Genomic DNA, 17122 nt, shown 5'->3' on the forward strand with positions numbered 1-17122 from the left:
ACTCTTCTTCAGCGGTTAAGGAGCTTTTAATGAATTTTATAAGAGGAAGGTTACTCCTTGTAAACCTTACTTTCTCTACGGGTTTTTGGTCTTTGGATCTATCCTTTGTGTATCCTAAGCCGAACATGCAAAAAGGATGTCTATAATGACTACACATTTTCTTTACCATATCACTAGATCTCTTATATACGGCCATCTTATACTGGAGTCGGGCATTTTCTTTCTCGGTTAGTTCTCTAGCTGGTTCACTAGACTGTTCGGTCTTAAGTGGTAGTTCAGGTGCTGACTCGGTTTCTAAGGTAGGGGTTTCATCAGGCTTTATGATCTTCGGTTCGTTTATAACGGGTACTTCTGGTTCTGTCGGAATGGGTACTATAGGATCGGTTCTAAGGTTGAGTTGCTTAGGTAGCATAGCTAGTAGGTTCTTATACTCTTCTACCATGTCATTCAATGCATTATATAACTCATCTTTAGTAAATTCTTCACAGGGAGAGTGAAATACTTGTTCCTCATTTGCCATGAGACATGTGAGTTCATCATCACTGTCACTGTGAGCCCATAGACTTCCTCCATCATCGGCTATCAGTGCTTTCTGAACCTCACTTCCTTCACCGGTTTGTTGATAGTTGTTTCGGTTATCTTGGTTATCCGGTTTCCGGTTATCCCTCCTCGGTTTTCTGCATTCCCACTTGAAATGTCCCAAACAGTTACAGTTATAACACCTTATATTGGATTTATCACCATAGTTGTAGTTTGTCGGTTGGCTTCTTTTCATGAACCTCCCAAACTTCTGTGCAAGCATCGCCATGGCATCCTCGGTGAACTGTTCGGCGGTTCTGATCGGTGCAGGTGTAGGAGCAACCGGTTCTGTGGATGTGATCAGTGCTCTGGTTGATGTTGAGGCCGAGACTTCTTCTTCAGTTCTAGATCTCATTTCAAACTCATATGCCTTAAGATCTTCGAATACATCGTGTAGCTTCATCTTGTTTAGGCAGTTTGATTCCCTCATCACCATTGTCTTTATGTCACATGCACTTGGAAGAGATCTTAAAGCTTTTATGATAACCTCATTGTTGTCATACCTCTTGCCAAGTGTTGCTAGCTCATCTAATACACCAGTGAACCGGTCACTGTACTCTTTCATTGTTTCTCCCGGTTTCATCTTGATGCTTTCAAACTTCTGAGTAGCTACCATTATCTTGTTTTCCTTTGTTCTTTCATTTCCCTCAAAGATCTGAATAACCGTTTCCCATGTCTCCTTTGCAGTTTTGCAGTCTCTGATCTTACAGTACGTATTTCTGTCCACACTATTGGAGATCCGGTTTCTAGCATGGTTATCCAGGTTGTTTCTTCTCCTGTCTTCAGCTGTCCATTCTTTTCTGTCCTTATCAATAATTATCGGTCCTTCGGCCAGAATGGACTCCATCTCATCATCCAAAGTGATTAAGTGTAGGTGCATGCGTACCTTCCAGTTGGCAAAGTCATCACCTTCTAGCATTGGAGGCCTATCGAAAGACATGCTTGCTTGAGTATTGAAACTAACCGCTCTGATACCAATTGTTAGGATCTAGGTCGCGGCTGGAGGACCGGGGGTTGAGCCGGTTAGCGCGTCTCACTTAAAGGGTGGTGATTAATCCGGTTAGAGATTAACACCGGGGTTTCAATACTACACAAACTGTCACAAACCCTTGAACTAGGTTCAAGCGCGAAAGAGGTTTGTTTCAAGTTGAAGCAGCACACTTGTATGATAGGCAGAACCGGTTTCGGATGATGAAGGTTTGAAAATTGATGGGTCGGTTTTTGTAACCTGGTGATCCGGTTTGGATAGAGTTAAGTAGGTTAGAGCGGTGTCGGTAAGTTAGTACAGGTCGGTTAGAAAATGGAACCGGCAGAAAGTAAATAACAAGACCGATTTTATGGATGTTCGGAGATAAAACTCATACGTCACCCCTTCCTCTCGAAACCGCGAGAAGGATATTCACTAAGGAATACAAGTACAATCCGATCGAGACATATTTCCTGCTCGATAATACCCTTACAACTTACACCGAAATTGTAAAATAAACACTTCAACTTTAGCACTTAGGCTTTCTCTTAGAGATAGAATAATCTTATCACTTGTGAATTAAATGCTCGCTGTATCACTTATGTCTCGCTGTGTGTCCCGATTTTTCCCTTGTATGTGCCGCATTTACTCTTCTTCAACTGCTCCTTTTATAGGTGAAATATGCCAACGGTCATATTTCACTTCCTTGAATCTGATTGGCTGAGCAGAGGTTCAGTGATTCAGTGATTCAATGATTCAGTGATTCAGACCCTGCGGTCATCTTTTCAGACCTGGCGGTCAATTTGTTCAGACCTGGCGGCCAGTCTCACAGACTTGGCAGTCTGTTCTTCCGGTGTGTAAGACAAACCTGCTAGGTTTGTCTTTTACTCAATGTGGTGACTGTCTGTTAAACAGTTGTCTGTACTTGGAAGATCTCCTTTCTGATTTATCCCGAAGTGGAAAGATCCTGTAGGACTGTCTTCTGCAGCCTGCAGACTTTCCTCAGACTTGTATGGATATGGAAGTCTTCAGTCTGTTCCTTTGGTATCATCTTCAACAGATACCCGAATTGTCTTCTTATACTGGTCGGTCATCTAACTTAACCGAATGGCTTCCGGTGTGATTGGTTTAACCGGACAACTTCCGGTTATTCTTTTGCCTTGTGGCTGATCGGCTGTCTGGTGTTCCGGTTTTTAGACTTTGGCCGATCCTTTCTTTGTGCGGTGATGTTCCAAATGTTCTGGTCGGTTTAATGACTTGACCGGTTAGTCTTCTTAGCCGGTTCATTTGTTTGACCGGTCCAGTTCCTTGTTCCTGCATGGAAGATTTATTTATGTTAAGTTCTGTGAACCGGTCTAATTTTATCTAACACAAATTTTTAAAGGTCAAGACTTTATTAAGTAGAGACCGTTTTAAAACGAGTATAGATGATATAGCACGAAAGTCATTTTTTCGAGTATAACCAAACACCGAACCTAAAAGAGACTTTATTCAAAAATACGTTTGTAAAATTATAAATTATTGATTTTAAAAATCAATTCGTGTCTTATTAAATAAATAATATTTTAAATTTATTATTTTTAATTAATTAAAATACAAATTTCTTTTATCAAATTTTATATTAATTATTTTAAATATAAAAGATTATTTTAAATTTGATTAAAGCTAATTATTGTTATAATTAATTTCAAAATATTAAGAAATATATCTATAAATATTTTAAAAAAAAATTTGTTAAAAAAAATTATAACACGCAAATCTATTATAAAATTTCTCGAATCTCGAATATTTTTCGGGATAAGAGTTTTCCAGAGATTACATTTTTATAAATGATAAAATAATTAGGTCTTATATCTCTTAAACATAGAAAAAATAAATATTATAATTATAATTTTAAATTAAAATATTAAAATTGAGAATTATAAAATTATTTTAATTTTATTATAATTTAAATTCAAATTCTTAATTTAAAATATATATACAATCAAATAAAATAAAGAATTGAAATTACACCATAATTACTAAATAGACACTCTAATTGAGAATTGGCAATGATATAAGCTATCATTTTAAAAATGATCTTTTATAGTAATGCATTTAATTTAATACTTTCTTTTTTAAGAAATTAATTCGTGACATTTGATTTTTTTTATGAATGTAAATGATTCATTAAAATATTTATATACATATATTTTTTATATTTTTATTATATATTAATACTTTTTATAAAAAAAAACACTTAAAATTTGTCCATACAAGCCCAATTAAACTTAACCAATACGTGGATAGCCTACGTTTGTTACAAATGTATTTAATACGGTAAATGTTAGAAGAATCAAATTGTCGGTTTTAGTTATTTAACTTATTTCAATAACCTAAGGCTTTGTTCGGTTATATGGTTCTTTTTAAAAATCAAGAGAGAGAAAAATTAAATAATGAGTGATAATTTTTAGAATGTAATAATTATTTTTAGTTAAAAATTTAAAGTATTTTGATATATATAAATAAAATATAAAACAATAATTTAAATTATAGGGTATTTTAATATTTTGGTTATTGAAATGAGTGATTTAATTGGTAAGAAGTGATTTAATTGGTAAGAAATAATTGATTAAAAAATTAATTTGATTTGAGTTTTATAAAATTGAAAGAGAACGAGTCCTAAATAAAAAAGTTATTATTATTTTCTCTTTCCTTAAGCATTAACTAAAATATTTTATATTTTTAATTTTTATTATAAATTATTATCTTTTAAATCTTTTATTAAATATTTTTACACTCAAAATTAACCATAATTATTAATTTTTAAATAAATCAAGTTATTTAAATAATTAATATTCGAATAAAGCATATGTTTGTTTATATAATATTTTTACCTATACTCAAAATCACTCATAATTATTAATTTTTAAATAACTCAAATTATTTAAATAAAGAAAAAAGCTCACTTAGACGTACTTGTACAACTTGATCACTTAGACGTATGTATTATGTATTAATAAAATGTCATTTAAATATTTAAATATACGTACTATCAAAAATTGGCTCATTTAATCTTTTTTTAATAAATCATAATTAATTTTTATTTTTCAATTTATATATTTATTAATTAAATATTAATATTTTTTTTCTCTAATAAATCAACTATCTATTTTTTTTTCTTTTTCATCAATTTTATTATTATTTCTATATAAATATTTATTATTTTTATTTTATTTTAGTATTCATCATTAATTATTTTAACTTTAAATTTCTTCTTTTTTATATTTTTTCTTATATTAATATTAATATTGATTATTAATTATTTTTGAATTGTTTGATTCTAATAATTAATTATTTTTTTCTTATATTAATAATTGACAATTAATTATTTTAAAATAGATAACAAACATGAATTCCGTAGTGAAGATGTTCAGAGTCAAAAATAACCTACTAAAGAAGAACAAGTTGAAAATTGAAGACAAAGTAGAAAGATTTTGGATCCAGAAGCTACTGACTCTATAACGGGAGAAGATGAGATTTATGTGAGACAATCCCCACTCAATGGAAATAGTATTCCATATAATCAAGCTGTAACCATTGAGGATAGCGAGGAAAGTGATGCTTACGATTTCTCTGATGAAGAGGTCTAGGACAGTCTAGGAAGTCAAGAACCCAACACTTATATCCATTCACGAATATAGTGACATGGAACATAAAGGGACTCAATGACCATTTGAAATATAAAGAAATTAGGAGGATCATTGAGAACCAGAAGATCACTATTATGGGTATTCTTGAGACAAAAGTCAAAAGCCAGAACATTGAGAACGTTAACAAGCTTTGTATTGATAGCAGCTGGGAAATCATTCACAACTCAAATGATAAAATGAACAGAATCTGAGTTATCTGGGTTAACAAAGTTGTTGAGGTCAAGGCTCTCTTTTTGAATGATCAAGCAATTCTGGTGGAGGTCAAAGACAAAATCACATGAATCATGTTTAATCTTGCTATTGTTTATGGTAGCAACTCAAACATTGACAGAAGACTCCTCTGGAATTGTCTTAGAAACTGGATCGGTAATGATAAATCTTGGGTTGTCCTCAGTGATTACAACGTAACTAGAAATGAATCTGATTGTAGCCCAGAATCTTGTTTATGGTAGCAACTCAAGCATTGACAGAAGACTCCTCTAGAATTGTCTTAGAAACTGGATCGGTAATGATAAATCTTGGGTTGTCCTCAGTGATTATAATAGAACTAGAAACAAATCTGGTCGTAGCCCAGAATCTGAAATAACTCGGGATATGATTGACTTTAATGACTACATCAGAGATATGAGTTTTATCCATCCTACCAATTCTAGAAATTTCTTCACTTGGTCTTCTACGAGAGGGAATGATCAAATTATAAGAAGTAGAATTGACAGATGTCTGGTAAATAAGAACTAGATTAACCAATTTCCGAGAAGTGAACTTCACGTTCTGAATCCAGGTATATCTGATCAATACCCGATTCAATTATTCTGGGAAAAGGAAGAAATGTTCAAAAGGCTCTTTAAAATTTTCAATTTCTGGATGGAAAATGACAAATTCAAGGGTATTCTCGAAATCGTATGGTCTACAGTTGTCAGGGGATCCAACATGTACATGGTTTCTGAGAAGATTAAGCTCCTGAAGAATCATCTTCAAAACTTTTACAAGAAGAAGTTCAACAATATCTCTAATAGAGTTCTGGCTGCTAGAGAAGAACTGGAAGAAGTTCAGAAAAAGTTATTAAGGGATGATAGTAATGTACAACTCAATGAAACATAAAGGAATGCGCTTGAAAATTTCAGGAAGTTGAGTCAGCTTGAAGAGAATTTTGTTAAACAAAAATTAAGACATAGCCGACTCTCATTGGGTGACAAAAACATAACTTTCTTCTACAGAAAATGAAAGGCTAGAAACATGAGAAACAATGTATACAGGTTGAAGAATGATGATGGTGAATATATTCAGGGTCAAAAGGGTGTACAAGATTTGGCTATCGATTTCTATAAGCAGTTTATGGGTACAAGAAAGCAGCATCAAAGTCACCTTAATACCTTGTATTAGGTTATTAATAGGAAAATCTTTGCAGAAGATAGTCGTGAGCTGATAAAGGTGGTCACGAGGGTTGAGGTTAAAGAAGCTCTGTTTAGTATTTATGTGAATAAAAACCCAGGTCCCGATGGGTTTAATGCACAGTTCTTCAAAGATAATTGGTCGATTGTGGGTAAAGACGTTACTGATGGGGTTCTGGAGTTTTTTAAGAATAGGAAGATGTTAAAGCAATGGAATACAACGGTCCTAACCTTGATCCCTAAAACTACGGTACCCAAGAAACTACAAAATTTCAGACAAATTTCCTACTGTAATGTGATTTATAAAAGAATGTCAAAAATCATTTCTAAACGATTTGAAAATGTTATAGGAAAAATTATAAATCTTAACCAATTTGCATTCATCCCCGATAAGACAATCTCTCATAATATTCTTCTCATGTAGAGCCTTTTAAAGGCTACGGGAAAAAGAAAATAACCCCGAGAGTGGTTTTCAAAATAGATATCAAGAAAGCTTTTGACTCTATTAGATGGGAAGCCATTCGGGACTTTCTGGTTGTTTCTTCTTTTCTTATGATTTTTATTGATTGGATTATGTAGTGCGTTTCATCATTCTGCTTTGTTGTTAACGTCAATGGAGTCCACGAATTCTATTTCAAGGGGGAAAATAGGGTAAGGAAAGGGGACCCCCTCTCTTCTTAACTTTTCGTAGCTATCATGGTGATCATTGAGAGCATCTTCGCGATGTTCCGAAAGAATCGTCCATACATCTTTTACTCATTCTGTGAGGTGGAGGAAATAACCCATTTATGCTTTGCTGACGATTTGTTTATTCTAGCGCACGCAAATATTGATTCTATTAAAACTATTAGGGTTGTATTAACGTTCTTTTCTAAGGTTACAGGTTTAATTATTAATGAAAGCAAAAGTGTGGTATTTTATGAAGGCGTGAAGAACGAAACAAAGCAGGACATCTTTAACATCATAGGAATCAAGGAAGACAACTTTCCCGTAAGGTACTTAGGAATTCCGTTAACCGCGAAGCAGATCATGATCTCACACTATAAGCCGCTGATTGAAAAGATAAAAAACACGATATCTGGTTGGGCAATGAAAAAACTTTCTTATGTATGGATGATTGAACTTATCAAAATCGTGGTCATGAGCATAGTTGGCTACTGGATGTAGCAAATGGTCATTCCGAAGAAGGTAATGAAGGAGCTCGACACGTTGATGAGGAACTTTATATGGGGCAGTAGCGGAAAATGAGGAAAGAAAGTCAAATGGACCGTTCTCTGCAAACCGAAGGACGAGTGAGACATCGGCTTGAAGAACTGTATCGAGTGGAACAAAGCTCTCACCTTCAAGCATCTGTGGGCTTTAGAGCGCAATCAGGAGTCACTATGTATCAAATAAGTGCATACGAGATTTATGAAATACGAAACCATCATCTAGACCTGCAAAATTCATGAAGGTATGAGCTGGTCTCTAAAAAATATTCTTAAACTAGGAAGCGATATTGTATATCTTTATGACTTCCGACTAGGGGACAGGAAATGCACTCTATTCTGACACGACCCCTAGTTCGAAAACCAGCCTATCATCCACAAGGAGGAGTTTTAAAATACCCGTATCAGAAGGGACTGCGCAAAATCGAAAATCAGAGACATTAAAGACGGGAATTGAGACTCACTCCTACGAAGAAATCTAGAAGGACAGAGGATACTTGATCATATAAGTAACATACAACTACACGATAGACCAGATATTCATGAATAGAAATCTGAGGACAATGGGAAGCTGGTATCGAAGAAAATATGGGAGGTAACCTGGGAAAAAGCATAGAAAGTAGAATGGGCTCCTATTTTATGGTCAACGAAGATTATCCCTCGACATCAGTTCATTCTATGGCTCGCCTTCTGGGAAAGACTCAACACTCGTGATCGTATCAGCAAGTATATGAGCATCTCGGACGCGAGCTGTCTTCTATGCAGAGGAAATGAAGAAACCATAGATCACCTATTCGGGAGCTGCTGTATTGCTTTGGAGCTTTGTGACAAGTTCTATAAAAGCCTGGAGCTGATCAATTTCCCGAGCGAATGAAATAAAATCAAAGAAGCGTCATTACTCAAAGCCAAGGGAAATAGATTTGTAACAAGCGTGTTCAAGTGCGGCTTTGGAGTAGTGGTGTATAACATTTGGCAAGAACGGAATGCAAAGGTATATGGAAAAATCCGTAGGAGCGTTGAAGAGTTATAGATAAATATTATATCGGATTGCAGCGCCCTCGCGGGAACGTGGAGAAGAAATTCTAAGCATGGAGCAGAACTGGTATATCTACAAGAACTAGAATTTACCGTTTTTTGAACTCACTAGAATTGAAAGCATTGTAATCAAATAATTCATTTACGTTTTTAGTTTTTTAGTTTTTATTCAGAATGTTACGACTTCAAAATCATTCTAGGCCTATCTAGAATGATCTTTTAAACTCGTGGTTTTTTTCCCGTTTTTGAATTTTTTTAATGAAATGACGCTAAATCGTTTTTCCAAAAAAAACTATTAATTTGATTTATGATTGATTTTGATTATTTGACAGTTTTATTGGATTTTTAAATTTTATTTGATAAAAATTAAGTTATTTGGTTCTTAATTGGTTAAATAGAGTCAAGACTCATAAAAATGATCAAGATCCATGAACTTGGCCCAAAATACAATTCATGAATGGCCAATTTTGAAATTGATGTGATGTTCAAGGTCAAGTCAAGGTCAAATCAAGGCATGAGTCCAACCGAGGGACCCAATCAGTGACCCGACCCAAGATACGACCAAGAAGAACTCATGGAGCCTCCTAGAATCTTCTAGCCGTGTGTCATGAAGAAGGAGGGAAATACTTTCTATTTATCATCAAAAATTGAATGGATAAGTAATGAAATCATGACCAAGGAATGCTTGATTCTTATTGGTCGAGACAAGACATGTTATCAAACCTTATTTGATGACAGGTCAAGAGGAGAAACATCCACCTCCTCCATTTTGATGTCATGTCAAAAAAGAGCCAAACCTCCACCTCAAGGGAGTTGCTACCATTTTGAATTCAAATTCAAATGGCTAATAAACCCTCCATGACTTGATAAAATAGTTAGGAATGGGGCTTAGAATTTCTTAGACATTTTCTATATAACATAAGATTAAGATTGGAGTTACCCATTAACAGTAACAAAAAATAGTAACCGTTTCTTCAGCGGTTGATATTAAAGGGGTAATACCAACCGTTTTAAAAACCGTTAATATAAAGGGGGTCAATATTAACCGCTCTTAAAAACGGTTGATATTAACTCATCTATACTAAAGGGGTCAATATCAACCGCTCTTAAAACGGTTATATTAACTTATTTATATTAACGGAATTTTAAAATGGTTGATATTGACCCACTCTATATTAACAGTTTTAAAAACCGTTAGATATTAACCACATCTATATCAACCACTTTAAAAACCGTTGATATTGATCAAATATATATCAACCATTTTAAAAACCGTTGATATAAAGGGGGAAATATCAACAGGTATCTGATATATATTATTTTAAATTAATTTTTTTTTTAATTTTACATATTTTTTTATTACCGAAACTTTTGTATAAATTTTGTTATATTATATTTTATTATTATAGCAAAATGTTTGAATAAATTTTATTCTTAGTAAAAAAAAATTATTCAATATTTTTATTAAAAGTTGTTATGAGAATTTATGTGTATTTTTTAGTTACTTTTATTTATTTTATACGAGGAATAAAAATGAGATAAGATAAAAAAAATATACACGAAGGAATATTTTTTTTAGGGAAAGTAAAAATAAAAATATTAATAAAATTTAGTGTTTATGAAAAATATAAATATTAATAAATTTTAATATTTAATAAGAATAAAAAAATACGGAAAAATTAAAATTAAGATTTAAAGAAAAAATTAATAAGTGGAGAGATTAGAGAGAAACTAGGAAAGATATATAATCATATATTTTTATTAAATTTAAAATATAATTAATAATTATTTATATCAATATATATGAATTTAATAATAATTAATTATATGAATTATATATATATATATAATATAATTATTAAATAATAATAATAAGTTAAAAAACTAAAATTTTATGATAATATATTTTAAATTTAAAAACATAATATAATTTCATATTTTATGTAATAAAATAAATATATATATAATTAAATTTGAAATATTCATATTTATTTAATAAAATATACATATAAAATATTTAAAATTTAAAACTTTTATATAAATTAATTTGATTTGTTATTTAATAGAGTAAATATATATAATATTACCATTTTAAAAATAGTTGATATTAAAGATTTTTTATTATTTTGAATTTAATAATTTATATTTATATATAATATTTAATAGTTAATATATATATATATATATATAATATTTAAGTAATTAAATTTGTTAAATATAATATATATATATATATAATTAAAATAAATAAATAAAATATCATTAAAATCGTGGGTTGTTATACAAAATAATTAATTAATTAATTCTTCATTATCTATTATCTGATAACTTCTCCTTAATCTCGATAACTTCTTCTCTCCTCAATCACCTCTCTTTCCACAACCTTTATTTTTATGATCTTGATTACTTATTCTCTCCTCAATCTCTCTCATCCCTCAACCCTCAACCCTATGCTAAACTAAACGACAACTCTCCTTCTTCAAATCAATGCTCTTAATTCCTTTCTCATTTCCTTATAGGTAAAATTATCATTTTATAATCAGGTTTTTGAGTTACACTAAGAAGTTGTTAAATAGATTAAACAGATTCCTCCAACAATGTTTATGTTTATATTTATGTTGTAAATGTCTTTATATGTAGGTATACTAAATTTGGACGGAATTAATTATAAATAAAGGAGATAGTTAATTATGAAGAAAATGAGGTTTATGCTGAAGGAAAAGAAATAGATGATAGAAGATGAAGATCAAGGAAGAAGAGAAGATGAAAATCAAGGAAGAAGAAATAGATGATAGAAGATGAAGATCGAATTATTATTTTTTATTTTTTGTATTATGAATTTTTTTATTTATTTAAATGTAGTATTTGTATGTAATGGAATTAAATTATTTTAATGTTAATTTTGGAATTATATTTAAAAATTATCTTGTCATTTGAAATTTTGTATAAAATAATTAAATTTATTTTAAAGTGATTTTTAATTAAATAATTGAAATATTTTTTTTATAAATTCGGAATAAAAAATATCAACAACCATTATAATTAAGAAATTACAACCACTTTTATATTTCTTAATAACAACCGCTCACAAAACGGTTAATATTGAGTAATAACAACCGCAATGCCTACGGAGGCTCTAGTAACGGATTAGTAACGGATGTGTCAACCGCTTTTTTGAGCTGTTGTTATTACTCAATACTAACCATTTTTTGTTTAATAACAACAGTAAAAATTATTAAAAAAAACTGTTGATATTGAACTTTTTTTTACTAGTGTTATATATACTTTAAAAAAAATTATTGGGGGAAAAAATTTGAGAGAGGGAATGACGTGGCACAATTTGATTCATTGAAAACATAACAAATGCTTTCTCTGTTCTCACAATTTATCATTTTCTCAGCTAATGATGTGGTGACACATCATTTCCTCTCCAAAATTCTCTACCCTTATCATTTATCGTATTTTCAATTCACCAAAACTATCAAATTAGATTAACATGAGACAATTAGGTCAACTTTATTATTTTTTTTAATATCCCGATTTAATTGTTTAATTGTGTTTATGAATATATTGAGATAAACATTTTGTCTAACAAAAATATTAATAAAAATATTAAGTGACGATGACTGAACAATTTTAAGAGTTGGTTATTTAGGGATTTTTAATTAATTTTAAAACAAATTATTTAAGTTTTTAATTAGTTGTATTAAGAATATTTTAACTGATAAATAGAGTAATTAGATGACTTTAAAAATATAATATGATATATAAATTTTAAATGAAAATTGTTAGATAAATAGTTTTAAAAAATAATAATATTTATAAGAAAAATAAAAATTAATAATACCATAAATTTACTTAATTATTTTTATTAAATAAATTAAACAATTTTAATCAAAATTAATAATTTTAATATAGATTGGACAATCTATTTTTTTTAATTCTATTTAAAACTTTAATTCATGGATTCAACTTGTAACCACAATCATTGATCATGTTATTGTCAATGTTTTTAATATGAAACTATAAATTTGTGGACAAATTTGATAATTTTTTTGTTGTTTAGAAGGATAGAACAGCATGTTCTCAAATTATTTTGTGTTGAAATAGTATGTAGAGGAGGAATGTTATAGTATTACAAAAACATGATAGTACACACTCGAATAAATTAAAATAATAATTGTTGTTTTCAAATAACTAAATTTGAAAATTTTGAATGTCTCGCATCTCTTTCAATATAATTTGAAGTGTAGCCCGAATCTCTTATTTTTATTGTCCATGGAAACTAATGTCACTTCAAAAAAAAAAAATAGATGTTATTTTCCTTGTTAATTTGGAATTAGCTCTAACTAGAGTCACTGTAATTATTCTCTATTAAGCTTTCAAACTTTCTCTTTTGTTCAATTTGACCAAAACTTTCAGTTTATCAATTTTGTCCTAAAGATTCTAATTTCATCAAATTTAACCCTTAAATTTTTTTTATTCAATTCAACTTAAACCCCAAATATTCCAATTCAAAATCAATCCTAATTTATAAAGACAATTAGCTCCTACTATATACATTTACTATAACTTCTCCTTTACTAAACATGAAATGCATAAACCTTCAGAAAATTTAATTTATGAACAATTAAAATGGTCTTTTCGTAATATAAGCTTAATTTCTTGCTCATATATATTTATAATAATTTAATATTAGGTGTTAAACTCAAATTAAGAGTTGACTAACTTAATTTAATACCATTCCAAGCATGTTTTCATCTATAGTCATTAATAAAAATATTTAAGTTTAATTATTAAAACATTCTATAATAAATCAAAATATTTAGATCATCTACTATCAAATTATCCTTAATTAATATTATTTTATAGAATTAAATATTAAATACAATTATTTTTTAATAAGATAATATTTTAATTTATAATTGAAGACTTCAAATCAAACAATCAATAAAATGGAGATAGATGAAGGCAATTATCTGAATTTTCTAAAAAAATAAAATAAAAATATTATATTGCAGCTCTAATTCTCACATCAATCACAAATTGGCAGTCTAGGGGTCTGTTCATATCAGTTATTTTGGGATTTTTGGAAAAAAATAAAAATAAAACAAAACATTCCATTTATCAATATTTTGTCATCAAGTATATCATCCTATCAAATATACTAAATATTAAAATACCTCATCATTTAAATGTTTTTATAATTTTGTTATAATATTATTTAAGAGTAATTAAGTAATAATTCTTATAAAAAATAGTTTTTTAATTTTTACACCAAATTTATTTTTTATAAAATCTCAAATTTTATCCCCAAATAATCAAATATCAGACAAGTTATTGACCTCATTCCCCTCATTTGATGTATCATGTGGGGGTTACGTGGGTACAAAAATATTTGTATAAATTCAATGTAACAAATAAATAAGCGAAAGTGTCTTAATTAATTAAATTAAATGATTAGTTAATTAACTATTAGCATAAGTGTAAGAAAATGTCTTAATTAATGAAATTAAATGATTAGTTAATTAACTATTAGCATAAGTTTAGATGAGTGAAATTAAGATGGGTATTATAAATTGGTCTGTTTGAATAAGAAAATAAATATTTTTATTTATTTTTTTAACTTTTTATCTTTTTAATTAATAATTGAAATATATTACAACTTAAGAATCAATAAATTTTTATAAATAATAATTTAATTAAAAAATAAATATTTATTAAATATTTTAAAAATACAAATATATATATATATATATATTTAAATAATTAATAATATAAGAAGCTATTTGTTAAGTGAGAGTTTAATTAATTATGAAAAGAATTGAATTTTTTTATATAATATTTTTTGTAAATTTTAACAATAAATATTAATAAATAAAATTAATAAAACTATTTGTATTCATTTTACGCATTTGTGTAACTAATAAATAAATATATAACATTAATAAGTAAGAATTAATAAATATTAAGAAAGAGAGTTTAATTAATTAGGAAATGAATTGAACTTTTTATGTTAATTATTTTTTATTTTTTATTTTAATAATAAATATAAATAAATTAATTAATATTCCAAAGTTTATTTACAAAATAATATTAAAAAACAAACATCAAGAAGATAATTTTAATAATTAATATACAATGCTTCTATGAAATTTTCTCGAGGATTATTTTGCATTTTCAATATTTTTTTCAATCACAATATACATATAACAATAATGGACATCAAATTTTTCATTGAAAAAAATAATGAAAATGCAAAACTAATCATAGAGAAGACTAATCATAGAGAAGATTTGAGAATGTGAGGAAGAAGGTTAAAACAACTTCTTTATTTATATATCTTTATAGAGTATTCTAGTTACTACATGAATTTATATAAAATAAAAATAATAAATCAACATTAAAATTGTATTAATCTTGTTGTAATCATACTTGAATTCTAAAAATAACTTTTATGTGTCTAAAATAAAAATAGATTTATGTAATTAATTAAAAATAACACAAATTTGTGTTTTTGATAGATATATATTTAATATTTTTGATTCATTTCTATATATATCTTGTTGTAATCCTACTATGATTCTAAAAATAAATTTTATGTGTGTAATATAAAAACAGATTTATATAATTGATTAAGAAGAACATATTTAAAGATATTTTCATACAATTAACAAAATAAATTTAAATATCATACTAAATAAAAACAAAATATTTAATATTATAAAATACACTAAATGAATTAACAAAAAAAGAAAAAAGTTACATCTTTTGATTTTGGAAATAAAATTTTCTTAATATTTAATTATATATTTAATTTGTTTATTGCATATACTAATGACGTTCTAAATGGTGAATGTCAATTGTATTTTAATTATATTCAAATTTTTAATCAGAATAAATTTAGTTTGGACATAAATTATTTTAAATGAATTGTTTCTTTTTAAATTTTAATTGAAACGTCGAACCTAAATAATACATACCTAAATAATACATACCTAAATAATACATTCACTCTTTGAATTCATATCTTAATATAATAAGTTATAATTAAAATTTTAATTGAAATTTATTTTATTTTATATTTAACAATAATATCATCATAATATAAAATCATGTTTGGTGAAGATTATAAATTTATTTAAAAAATAAAAACAATTTCAAATTCAATGACTTTTGGGTCACTATTTTGAAAGAACCTCTTAATTTATTTATAATTTTACACACGGAGGTATTTTAAGTGTCAAGATTGATTCTTAAAAAATAATAGTTATGTGTTTGATTTTCACTTAACCCGTTATAGACGTTTTAAGTGAGAGTGAAGATAATGAATGTGGAGGGAGGTAAAGCTAGTTTCTAACCTTCATAAAAACAAAAGATAATTGAATAATATAGCACTAAACCAAACATGGAATATAATAAAAATATATCATTAATTAAATTTTAAATATTATATGCTTTAACAGTAAGATATATATTTATAATAATTTATATAAAATAATCAAAAGTTAGCTAGATTAAGATATATATGGGTCAATAATCATGTTGAAGGTTAAAAAATATTTTTAAAAAACGTCAAACACAAATATAGCGAAATCTACTCAACAATATATTAGACTATATACCAACTATAAAGCTTCCATAAAATCATAAACCTCGAAACACTTGATTTTTTTGTCGTATTCTGTATAAAAGTGACACCCTTAAATTTTTTTGTCGTACTCAGTATAAGTGTGAAAATCTTAAATTTCTTTGTCGTATTATGTATAAGTCTGAAATTAATATATTTCATTCAAATTATTAATAGATTGCGATTCTTTGCGATAAGAAATGAGTGTACTAATAAGATTAACCCTTATTACTATTAAAAAAAATATCTAAACTAAAATTTTATTGATTATATATACATATAATAATTATGATTAAAGCAAGGTTAACATGCCTTTAATACAACACATGATCCATTTTGTGAGATTAAATATATGAGATTATTTAAAAAAGTCTGAGAGTGAAGCTCTCTAAATAATTTAGAGGATATTCTTTATATGAATATATTTATTTATATACTTTAATATATTTTACATTCGTTTATTATTATATTGTAATATAAAATTTTAATTAGTTAGGGGAGTGAGTATATGCGAAAAGAAAAGATAGGTTATTTAACTAAAGTAAAAGTGAATGTCACAAAATGAGAGATACAATTGGAATTGGTGGATAAAATTTGGAATGATATGGTTAGTTAATCGA

This window comes from Impatiens glandulifera, chromosome 2, assembly GCF_907164915.1.
Source record: "Impatiens glandulifera chromosome 2, dImpGla2.1, whole genome shotgun sequence".
Classification (NCBI taxonomy): Eukaryota; Viridiplantae; Streptophyta; class Magnoliopsida; order Ericales; family Balsaminaceae; genus Impatiens; species Impatiens glandulifera.